Raw genomic sequence first — 13413 nt, forward strand, 5'->3', positions numbered from 1 at the left:
CTCTTTCTTCTCTTTTATGGAATACATGGGAAAATAGTTGTTAGGGTGTAGTATAGAATTGTGGTAATTGGAATTTTGTGAGAAGGGAGACAAAACAGAGACTGGTTTGGGGTCCTGATGTTTCCTCATGAGATGCTGCTGTTGGTAATCACTGTTTACTGATGGATACAAGTTATACCTGTAAAAGTTATAAGCATGTCAGTGACTGAAAGCAACAGTTTGTGGCCTGTGCCTGTTATGCTGGAATGAATGTCTCTGCAGACGAGTCATATAATTATAAGTATCAACAGCACATTGCAATGAAATAATACAAGACAGATTTGTGGGTCACTGTTCCAAGTGCGTACAGTTATTGGGTATGCTTCTGTTTAGCTATCTGCTCTCAGCCTTCCCTATAAATAACAATTGCTGGATTTCAGCATAAGAAGATGACTATGCTTTTGGTACATGTGATATGACAGGTAAAAACAGAAAATATAAACATACATCTTAAGGAGATAGTATGAGAGAAGTATCAAATGGTCTAGTATTTAACATAAAATATTTATTTATTGACTTTATTTATTCATTTAAGCTTCATCAATGGAGTAGGTGGGGTTGTGCTGGGACCTTTTTCAGCTATGATCCAAACCATAGCTGTTACAGGCAAGTGATACAGAGTTATGCTTATTACAAAAATTTTAAAGCAACAAAAAACATTAAAAAGTTTTTTAAAACTCACAGTTTCAAAAACAATAAATCACGTTTAATCTAAACAAACAATATAAATAAACAAAATAAACAAAATAGTTTTATCTTTCCAGTGCCTTTAACTTAAACAAACAGCTTATTGAAACATGTTTTCTTAATGTTTTTTGTTGCTTTAAAATTTTTGTTGGTTTGGGGGCTTGGCTGTAATTACGTATTTAAGTTGCTGTTTAACTATTTAATAATGATCTGATGAAGTTTTACTTGATTAAAAAAAAGCGTTTATTTTACATTCTTTGTACATTGTATTTTTTATTTGATCATTCACTCTGTGGTTAGTTTGGAGATTTTTCGGAAAGAAATAATAATTATATACAGTTTTAGGAGTCTTGTATGTATTTGTCAACAGAGTTCATACCTTATTATATCGCTCAGTAAGTGTGAGATGGTTACGTACAATACATATTTATATATTTACAAAAAGCCTGTATATAGAACCCACAAGAGATATGTTGTAGGTATATTTTGATGTTGAAATCTATAATAAAAAAATAGAAAAAAGAGGTATGTTCTAGTTAGTTTAGGACAGTATTTTGACCACATATTATTAGGTGGCATGCAATAAGTTGTGTTAGTTACCAATTGTCTCTGTAACACTTACAGTTGTTAATTTTAGTTAAGTGAGATTTTTTTTTTTTTAGTGAAGTTGGTGTAGCTGGTTTCATTTCTGGTTCTTCTGGACAGAAGATTCCATTTGGAAAGATCTAGTTTGTAAAATTACTTCCCCGGTGTCTTTTATGAACTGTGGCCTTTGAAGAGCACTTCAGCTGTCAGTAGTGTCCTTTAGGCCATAAATGTGTGTTTTTAGCTGATGTGTATTATTAAGTGAGGAACAGTAGCTGCAGTATATAAACTGGAAGGTGAGGCAGAATAGTAGGATCACACTAGCAGTTAAAGGATGCCATATTGGTTTCTGGAGGCTTTCAAGTTGATTGAGAACTTCATCAGTGGACTATTCAGTGTAGTGGGTGAATGAAAATATGGGGTTTAGATATAGGCCAAGGCAATGATAAGTTTGGATCTGTTTTTCTTTTCTTTTCTAGATCTAGAATTAAAAAGCAGCTGTTGTCCTTCAGCTTTTTGTGGGTATCAGACAACATGACTGCTGACTTTTTACTGTTAAGGTGAAGTTTTGTTTTGATGAAGCACAGTTTTCTTACATATTCTTCTGGAAATTAACTTCAGCTGCCTAGTATTAAGGCCTCGAGTGGTGCTAAGGGATATCACCAACTTTAAGTAATCTGTCTTTAGGAGAGATGATGAGTGTGATGTCATTCATGAAAAGCAAGAAGAGTAGTGATCCAATTCCAGACAGTTGTGATACACCTGAGTTGAAGGTACTTATGAAACTGATCTGGTCAGTATTTTGAATAGAAAATGTCTGGCTCTGAACTTAGTTTGACATCCAGTTTAGCAGACCAGAACTGAATGTTAGTGTGTGGAGCATGAGCAGAAGGAGCTGATGGTTAACATGTTTCAATGCTCTCTTAAGGTCAGTAAATACCTCACCAGTTAGAGGTTCTGCTTCTGTGTTGGCATAGATGTTGTCTGTCACTGTATAGAGGGCAGGAAAAGTATTTTGGACATTCCTAAACCCATGATTTGGCAATATACTACATGATTTTTGTGGAGTATTTTTCCAGAATTGTGTTATTGTATGAGTATGGATATGGGCAGCAGTTCTTAGGGCCTGTAGGGAATGGTATTTTTGGTAGGGGAACTATGAGAGCATGCTTAAATTGAGAGGGCAGAAAAAAAGGTTAATAAAAGGTTAAGCATTTCAAATTGGATATAGGATACAGAATTGGGCCTGTCACCTTCTAAATGAAGTGAAAAAGTACTGAAAGCAGTTAAAATAACTTTAAAAGAACACCTACATAATGAAGCCATTTGTGCTTGCTTATGTGACACTGGTTAAAACTGAACAACTCACCTTAACTTATATTTCTCACATTAGACTGTATATCTCGTTTTTGTACCATGAACTGAAATATATTACTGATTTTTACATATTGTATAAACTTGTAGGCAGCTTTAACTTCTTTGTAGTATTTTCTTAACTGTTAATGTATTAAGCAGGCTGCAATGCCCGACAAGATGGGCATTACTAGAGAAATAACAGACCACCCAGGACCCTCTCCATTAATGGAAGGTTTGTTATTTCCCATATAATGTCCATCTTGGAGGGCATTATTGTGCTTAGATAATAGACTATATGCTAAAAAGTGTATACATTTTTTATATTTTTCATCTGAAATAGTTCCTCCAGCTAATGTTCAAACTTGCTGTAGGACATGTTGTTGTAGAAAGTAGTTTTACATACAAAATATAAGTTGTGCAAGTATTTAATAATCCCAGAGATTCATTAACAATTGTGTAGGCTTTGCATGAAGCCTGCACAAAGCAGTGAGTTAGCGTGATTAGTAGCACAGCTTAGTGAATATGCATGCTGCTTGTCACGCTGACACAATCCAAGCAGAGCCAGATCATGGTCAAATGGATCCCTAGGCAGGGTAATGCAGCAAGCTCCCCCCAACCATTATGATGTCCCATTACTTGTCTCCCTCCCCCCATTAACATAAATACCACACAAAACTGTCAGCCTGCACACTATTTTCTTCTTTACTTTTGAAATGAAGGCAGAGATACGCATTTAATCTAAACCTTTTAATTTAAACATCCTTTGTTGGTTAGCACCACTAGGATAGTAGACTCTTTTCAGGGGAGACCTTTGGTTGTATTTATAGTACAAGGGGAAATTTGGCCAGGACATTGGGGAACTTTCCCCTACTCTTTTCTAAAGGTCAGATGGATGTAAAAGATCTCACAGCACATACTATTAACAGAGATAGATGAGGCCTCAGTTTAACATCTCATCCAAAAGACAACACTTTCAGGAGTGTAATACTACCCTCCCCCTTAAAGTGCATTGCAGTATCAGCAATACATCTACTTGGTGGTGGAATAGAACCCACAGCCATTCACCACAGGCAGATACACTACTATTCTGCTAACACTGCATTCAAACTATGTATCACAAATACTGACAGCCATTTGCTAAACAAAACAGTTGCACATTGAAAGCAGACTTAGCATGAGAAACAGTAAACTTCACTTTCCTTGCAGCTTGTATTCCTTGAAAATGCGCTGAAGCTCACATTCCTTGAACATGCACTGAAACTCACTTTCAATGAAAATGCACACCTGGTCACTAAGTGAGTAGTCTGGTAGTTGGTGTAGATGATTAAGGCTCTTGTCTCCTGCAAAAAGGTACAGGGTTTGAGCATGAGCAAGTTAATTAACTAATCTGCCATCCTTAAGTAGAGCATTTTGCACCCACCTGCTGAAGGAAGAAATTCTCATCTTGTCTTCCAAGCTAATACTCCATCTATTCCAAAAGGGTGTATGGTAGCATTCCAAGTCAGCCAGTTCCAAGTTCTCCAGTTTGAGAGAAATCAATGGCAATAGTTTTTAAATCCTACATGAAAGCAACAGCAGTTTCAAGAAAGGAAGTTCCAGCTTTTAAATCCTGCACATTACTGTGCATGCATCATACTAAAGATGCATGCACAGGCACAGAGTGCGTCCTTAAAGAAGAAATTGCACAGATGCAGAGTGCATTCTTAAGGAAGAAATGTATTTTTTTAATTGTTTAATTAAAAATTAAATGTTGAGGCAGCTCCCTAGCCAGTGGGCCCTAGGATGTCTAAACACTCCTACCTCGGTTTGTGATTTACTGTCAAATTGACTGGTAAGAGATGTTTTATTTGAATTTATATTGTATTTGTTATCACTGTTTTTAGCTGTTTGTAGGTAGGAAGGGATAGCTTGCAAAAAAGATTTACTTTGATTCATATTTTGTTTTACATTTAATTTCACTGTTGTTTGTTAGGAAGGGATAGGTTTTAGACAGACAAGCTCTAACCACCCCAAGGGGCCTGGGCAGCTATAAATTCACACAGACTGCAGAGAGGAAAATCCTGAGCATATCTAAACAATCCTACCTAGGTTTGTGATTTACTGTGGGTTGACTGGTAAGAGAAGTTTTATTTGAATTTATATTGTATTTGTTATCATTGTTTTTAACTGTTTGTAAGTAGGAAGGGATACCTTGTTAACAAGATTTACTTTGATTCATATTTTGTTGCTTTACCTTTAATTTCACTGTTTGGTTGTTAGAAAGGGATATGTTTTAGACAGGGAAGCTCTAGCCAACCCAAGGGACCTAGACAGCTATAAATTCACACAGACTGCAAAGAGGAAAATCCTGAGTGTATCTAAATAATCCTACCTAGGTTTGTGATTTATTGATCTTTACTGTTAAAAAGAAGTGTAACTGCGAGCGAAAGTCGGCGATGTAAAGGAATTACAACTTTTGTCTGTATTGCAGAACTTGTATGGTCAGAACGACTTTACTGTACTTACTTTATTATTTAGTTATATATTGCTGGTGTGATTTTTTTGTCATAGAAGTTGATTTAAGTTCTCTTTGATAATTTTTTTCTTTTAAAACATTGTATTCATTTGAAGCTGAATATGGTTTCCTTAAATGAGTATGCAATTAACAATTTGCTAAAGTACAAATATGGTGTACGGCGTAATAAATGTTATGCATATTTAAAGGTAATAGCTGATAACAGTGTTGATCTATGTTCCTCATGTCAAAAGTCGTGTGATTTGCTTACCATTGTTAGAAGTAAACCTAGACTTGATGATGATTGCAGTTGTGTAACTGGCATGGCTTAGAGAACTGTTGTTACATATATTAATGACGGGACTGGTGAGATAGATAATGTTAGGCAAAGAGCAAATAGAGCACATTTAGGAAATTATGTGTCTATTGTCTGTAAAGATCATTCAACCCCTATGAAACAAGACAATACGCCTGACAGCTTTGATTTCTGGATGCAAGTATTCAGCAATCTGAGGATCCAGTTTGCTTAGAAGGAAACAAAAGAAAGAAAGGAAGTTCACAACAAATAACAAGGAAGAAAAATAAACTGATTAATGTCTGTAAAGCAAAGAGAATGCATACTAAAAAGGACGCTGCTTTGTTATGTAACACACAGGTTACAGGGAATGATAACATTTTTCTATCAGAGAACCTTCTGTCTATAGAAAAAAGCATCATTTTTCCAACAGAGAAAGTAGAAAAAAGAGGCAAGGGGCAGGTGAAACGGAAGAAATCAAAATTGAACGTGGAAGGATTGAAGAACATTACTGTAAGAAAAAAGAAGAGAAAGACAGATGTTGACTACATGGCTCAAGCTGTGGATTTACAATACCAGCCGGATTAAAATTTCATACACAGTGAAAACAGTGGCATTAATAAGATTAATGGTGATGATGATCTAGCCTTCATAATAATTGATAGAGCAGATATTATTGCATTAGAAGCTGAAGATTCTTCAGAGCTGGCCAGCAAAGATATTCTTGTAATTAGAGATTCAATTATTAGAAGAACTGATACTTATATTTGCAGAGAAGATAATGAACATCGAATAATATTATGCTTGCTAGGAGCAAAAAAAAGATGTGAGACGAGTCTTGGAACACCTTAATGTAAGGAAGTATGGATCTGTTTTTATTCATTTGGGCACAAATGATGTCATCCCCAAGGATTCTCTGATTGTTAGTAGCAACTGACAGCCCTCTTAGATAGTATAGCTTGTACTGGTGTTAAGATGTATTTTTCGCAAATCACCTATAGAAAGGATAGTCAGACTACTAAGAATGAAAAGATTTTTTAGGCAAATACCTACATGGAAAAAGTGTCCTGTTTTAAAAAATGGAAATGTGTAGTGCATCCAAGCCTAGGTTTGAGCACACATGTTCAGACAAAATGGCATGCATTTGTCAAGATCAGGGAAGAGAATTTTGGCAGCAGATGTTTTGCAATATTTGACAAACACTTGGCGGGATTTTTGCCAGGTCGAAAATTTAACAGTTCACAGACAGCAACATTTGATGCATCTTTGACGGTTAACACTGGGAGCATTAATAATAAAGTTTTTTTTTTTTTTTAAATTTGCTACATTCCCACAAGATTGATGTTATTCTTTGTGAAACATGGTTAAAAAATAATGACTGGAAACCAGTTCTGTCAGGGTATAAATTTTTTTACTGTAACAGACATTCTAACAAAAAATCAGGTGAAGGTGTTATGATAGGGATTAAAGATAATTATAAGACCTGTGATTATTACGTGTTCAGTGATAACACCAATAATATAGACTGTGTAACTGTGAAAATAAAGACAACCTGGAACATATAACAATTGTTGGAGTGTATAGACCACCAAAGTCAAGTGCAGATGACCTAGAGGAATTCATACATTTATTGCATGAAATACTGTAACTCTAGTGAGGTGTTCAGTGGAAAAACTTCAGATGGAATGTGGAAAGTTTTAAAAGAGAAATTGTTTGAGTGCAAATAATCAAAAAATGTGTAACATCAGGATCTAGGCATACAACATCAGGGAATATATTTCCATAGGAACAAGATATCTGATTAAGGTGAGAGAGAAAAAAATATAAGAAATGGAAGAGATGTCCAACTACAACTTTAAAAATTGAAATAAACAAGCTGTACAAACAGATTAAGCATAGTGTGAGACAAGATCAAGAAAAAACTTGAAGAAAATTTATATAAAGATATTGAGCATAATAGGAAACCTTTTTATAAATACATAGATGTGGAAGGAGTAAAAACACACAAATTGATAAACTGTGTGCAATTCTAACATTTATTCTCAAACACAACAGATATATTTACAAAATCTTATGCAAAACAGTTCGGCTCCACAAATGGGGTGATAAGTTGTCCTAGTGACATCCATGTAACTCCAGATACTGGAATCAAATTAGATTATATTGAAAAAGAACTGTGCAAACTTAATCCAAACAAAGCACAGGGATGAGATGGAATTAGTAACAATGACCTGAGAACACTTCAGCAAGAACTTACTGTACCATTATATTTATTATTCACTAGGTCATATAAATATGTGAAGATTCATGAAGATTGGTGACATTTTAAACCTGTCTTCATGGGAAAGGGGAGTAGGAAAAACCCAGAGTTTTATAGACCCTTAAGTCTACTTTCATGTTGTGGAAAAATAATGGAGAAGGTAATATTATAGCAATAACCCACGCCTGGGTGTGGGTAATTCTGGATTTACCCACGGTTGGTGTGGTTTGGTCACGAGGGCGAAGCCCAAGTGACCAAACAAAGCCAACTGTGGGTAAATCCAGCATTACCCACACCCATTCGTGGGTTATTGCTATTATACAAAGACATTATTTAAGAAAAAAATAATTAATTTTCTTAAATAATGGCATTGTATAATGCCTCCTTGCGGCCCTTCCGCAGCTGTCTGGTATTCTGCAGCAGTTCTGATGTACTGCGCATGAGTATGCCTACGCAGTACATCAGAGCTGTGGGCAAAAGCAACGGAGAAAGCAAGATCTCTGCTGCTTTTTACAAACTGTGTCACTATGTTAAACTCATTTAACATAGGGAGACAGCATTAGAAAAAGCAACAGAGAATGTCTGTTCCTTTTTTTAATGCTGTCTCGCTATGTTAAACGAGTTTAACATAGCGAGACAGTGTGAAGCAACGGAGATCTTGCGTTCTCCATTGCTGTAAAAAGACTTATAGTAATGGAAAAAGTCCGGGTGACCGGACCTTTTTCCATTACTATAACTCTGATTTACAACGTGCACGCTGACCAATCAGTGTGCACATTTTTTGAATATTAATGGGGGGGTCGTTGTATAATGGAAAAGTTATTGTCAGAACTGGATAGGTTGGGACTTGACACCATATATCAACATGGATATGCTGAAAACAGATCTATTACCACCTGTAACATAATGTTCTGTAACAATATAATAACAGTTATGAATGAAAAACTGTGCTGTGATGTAATTTATAAAGATTTAACTTCAGCATTTGACAGGGTCATGCACAAAACACTGATCAATAAATTAGTACATCTAGGTATTGATGTACTCTTAATAAGATGGATAGCTGCATGGCTTACAAATATGACATAGCAAGTATCATACAGCAACTGGACAGGTGAAATCCTTGGTTACAGTCAAGGTGTCCCACAGGGCTCTTTCCTAGGCCCTTACTTGTTTAGATTATATCTTTCAGACCTAACTTTTTCATCCGAGGTGTTCTGTAGTCTATATGCAGATGACCTGAAATTGGGTAAACTGATTACATGTGTTACAGATAAGACATGTCTGCAAAATAACTTGACTAAATTGACCGTTTGGGCACAGGAGAATAATATGCTGATAAATGCATCAGAAACAAAGCATATTAGATTTGGGAGACATAAACTGAAAGGTGAATATTTAATACAGCACACAGTGATTGAAACTGTAGACTCATTTAAGGACCTGGGTATATGGGTAGATTCAGCTATGAGTTTTTTTTAATCATATCAACTGATTGGTTAATGATAGTTATAGAACTATAAGTTGTACAAAAAGATTTATAAAGTCTAGGAAATCAAAAATGATGAAGTCATTGTTTGTTGGTTACATTAGACTCAAACTTGAGTATGGAATAACAATATGTAAACCCTATAAGAAAACAAGCATGAGTAAACTAGAGCGAGTACAGCAGAAATATAGAAGAGCATCCACAGATGTGAAAATCTGAGTTATTATGAAAGACTAAAATATCTGAACTTGCAGAGTGTCTCTTATAGATATTTAAGAGGAGATCTTATTCAAATATATAGGGCAGTCAGAGACAACTACCTCTGGGAATGTTTGGGGTTATTAAAAATTACTAGAAAATCATCAGACAACCTATGTAGAAGATTCCCTAGGAATGAGACGTGTACTAATTGGTTCTCTGACAGAGTAGCTGATGCATGGAAGAGACTACTAAATTGCATTCAAGCAAGTACTAGTTTAGATATCTTTAAGAACAGCCTGGACATTTATTATGGGAACAGATGTTTTGGTATATTGGCAAGCTAGAAGGGTATTAATATCCATGCTTGAAGCATTTGTATGTATATTTGTATGTATGTAGGCAACTGACTAGGTCACCTAGTGCTGGATCTGGCTGTGATGCACACAGCAGACAGCTAGCTGACAACATTGTTACCTACCTGAATCTTTACATACATAGTGACACAGCTAAGTCTAAGGAGTAATGACTGGATTTGAACAGACTACCTAAGATCACAAGGTACAGAACACTGCCTTAATCGCATGTGCCACACAAGATACTCTTTTACAGTTGTGACAGTACACATTTGAATGGATGGCATCACCGTTCTTTCATATGTTTTTCTTCTTCTAAAAATGTATGAAGGTGGTTGATGCGCACAGTAACACTACACAGCTACACATATTACATGTATTACTAACCTTCTCTACACAGCATGATAAACACCCACAAACAGTAACCCCCTTCCTCTGTACTTATGCAGTCTAGAAACCACACTATCAACAGCCAGGGCCACAAGGTAACTCGTACGACCACTTTGATGGGGTTCATTTTTGATAGCATGATGTAAGCATTGTGTTTCCAAAACTGTTTATTGCCTGGAGGTCATGTAAATCTATAAGTTAATCCTCTGCCATGGAAAATATGTCTCCTAAATGGAAGTTTACATAAGGGATGTTTTCACAGTCACAATTGTACATGACCAGTGCACAAACGCACATTAGTTACGCAATATTGGATTTAAACCCCTTAGCTATCTATTTACACAAAATGTACAACATAGAATGCACTATAAGCACTACAGGAGAAGTCTGAGTTGTAAGGGCATAGTGTGCAATTTTCACATGCTGACATCATCAGTGGGACAGAGATAAAATGTATGCGGTAAAAGAGTGATAAGGGGATATTGGCATCCTCTCCTTTGTTAAAATCTTTTCCTGAGTGGAAGTTAATACAGCACATCTGTTCAGAAAGCTACATAACTAGCAATCAAAACACACACACACACACACACACACACACACACACACACACACACACACACATACACATTCCCCAGTGTGAAACGTGAACCCCCTACCAATTTAGTTATACAATCTAGAGAGCACCGTATTAGCCACAAGTGCCACAGGGCAAGTCTGACAGTGTGTTGCGGATTAGAAATTTGTGTTAAAAGTGGGATAAACTGCTGAGAGAACTCTGCCTAAAGTTAAAGTTTTCTCCTTTTTGGAAGTAGATACAGTGCATCTGTTGTTGAAGCTTTACTTCCATGGCAGTAGAGTCACACAGTCACCCAAACTTACCACTGTGAGATTTAAACCACCTATCTAAGAAGTTACACAATCAAGAAAAGACAGAGTTAGCTGAAAGCACAACAGAATCAGTCTGACTTTGGGGATAAAGTGCACTTTTGATAGGATGATCTCATCACTGCATTGCAGAGAAGATGTTTGCGTTGGGATAAAGAGATGGTGGAATACTTGCCCAGGTTATTTTTTTCCTCCTGACTTGTAGTTGTTACAGAATGTCTGTTCAAGAAGCTATATATAGTACCTGATATTGCAGCCATGCACAAAAGATCTCCATGATGTATTAGTTTCACGTGACACATAAGAGGTCTGACTCTTAAGGGAAGAGAGTGTACTTTTGACAGGATTACCTCATCATTGCATTGCAGAGAGGACATTTCTGTTAAAAGTGGGATAATGTGCAGAAGAAGCTGTGTTCAAAGTTAAATGTGTTCCCCTAAGTGGATATGTACACAGCACATTTGACATTGATGCATTATATACCTGTCACTACTCCCCCCAACACACACACACATACACACACACACACACACACATACACACACAAAATCACTCACACATTCCCCACAGTGAGAACTGAACCTCTTACCTACCTAGTTGCACAATCTGCAGAACAGACTATTAGATGCAGAGGCACAGAATAAGTCTGAATTCAACAGTGTAAAAACACACATCTGTAATTAGTAAACATTTGCTATTTGGAACAGCTGGTGCTGTGCATCATAGGTTTTGGGACAGATTCATGTGTGTGGACAGGCCAATGTGACAAAACTGTGCTTGCCCCATGTAATGACATACTGCTCTGCTAAGATGTATATACAGTCCTTCTTGTACATTGCATTATTGTATGGGATATGTATCTATTTCACAGCATGGGATGCCATTGAAAATCACAGTTGTAAACCAGTGGATTATCAGTCGAGCATTCCTCTACTTCATTATGGAATGATTGCATAGAAATAGTAAACATTTATAGAGTCACTGTCAATTGTCTCCTCTCACTATTGCACAATGTGCATTGACAATACAGACACTTCCTACATAGGAGAGTTGTTGTTGCAGTGTCTTTCGGCTTTTCCCGGTTAGGGGTCGCCATAGCAGAACTCCGGTCCGCTAATGATTGGTAGTTGATGTACTGCAGAATAACAGGGATAGATTATGTGTGAATAGGTTACCCAACATGGTAACACAGTTGCAAGTTTAACAACTGGAGTGCAGACATACATTAACAGACTGATTTAACTGAGTCAGCATCACTCTGAATTCCAGATTACTTATTGTCAAAATTCAATCCAGACATACAGACATTGTACAACCTTAAAAAAGAATTATTTGTTGTAATTTTGTTTTACTCTCTGCCTGAAATGCATCGCTGCCAAGCTCACCTGTACTGCTGATAGCAAATTATTAGTGCATGCATAATCATATTTTGAGGTGTTGGACTTAAAATGGGAATTAGCAGTAGTCTGTGATGCTTTGTGCTGACATTCAGGCAAATAGGCAATATACACATACAACCATGTCTGAATCTGATGGAATACAGAAAAGATGTGTGTTATGGCCACATTTCAGGTTTCATGATTTACACGTTTGTCATTACAATTGCAGTTATATAAGCCTTAGATGTATGCTACAGCTGTGTTATGAAATCATGAAGCACCAATCATGTTATTGCTGGTGAAAACATGACTCATGGAAATAGTTTTTAATCAGGAAGGTTTACTGGATGACATAGAGGGGTGCTTTTTTAGTTTTATTTTTTAGTGTGAGAAGAGAGATTTGTCCATGTTTCATTTCTGCACATATTTGTGTTGTGTTATTGTTTGCTTTATCATCATAATTATTCATGCAGAATCTGTACAAGACAGGTTTCACAAAAGCGAGCAAGCACATTAGTATAGCAATAGGATAATGGTGTGTTAAGAAAAAATGTAGCCAACATTTACATCGACGGGAGTCATACAAAACATTCAAAAACAGTTTGACATACATCCAGATTTGAACTTTGAGAGTATTCCACAAAAAATGTATTGACCTGAGTATTATCTAAACACACCTCATAAGAAGTGCTACTTTGCGCAGTTCAAATATGACAAAAGATTGCAGAACAGGAGACTGTATGTATTACTCTTTATTACCCTCATTACAACTGTATGCTGTACATTCAACTCTTCACCTTGTTCAAAAGTACATTAACCTGACTATGCATAGCTAAGTACAGTAGCACAAAGGGCACCAAAATTATGTGGCCAAAGGCAAAATGTCACAAGACTTTGCCATAAGCCATGTACTTCCATTTAGCCTCAGTTGCAGTTGGTGCTTGGTGCCAGGCATTATGCAAATGCAATGGTGGAAGACTTATGACACATAAGGGAGAAG

At 36.4% G+C, this 13413-nt stretch overlaps 1 protein-coding gene across 2 annotated transcripts in view; it reads left to right on the forward strand.

Annotated features, from left to right (window-relative positions):
• The window catches only part of LOC122793140, a 291237-nt gene that overhangs the window by 14287 nt on the left and 263537 nt on the right, over window positions 1-13413 (forward strand). The window lies entirely within an intron of this gene.

Source organism: Protopterus annectens, chromosome 1.part0 (genome assembly GCF_019279795.1).
Source record: "Protopterus annectens isolate FY-2018-M chromosome 1.part0, PAN1.0, whole genome shotgun sequence".
Classification (NCBI taxonomy): Eukaryota; Metazoa; Chordata; order Ceratodontiformes; family Protopteridae; genus Protopterus; species Protopterus annectens.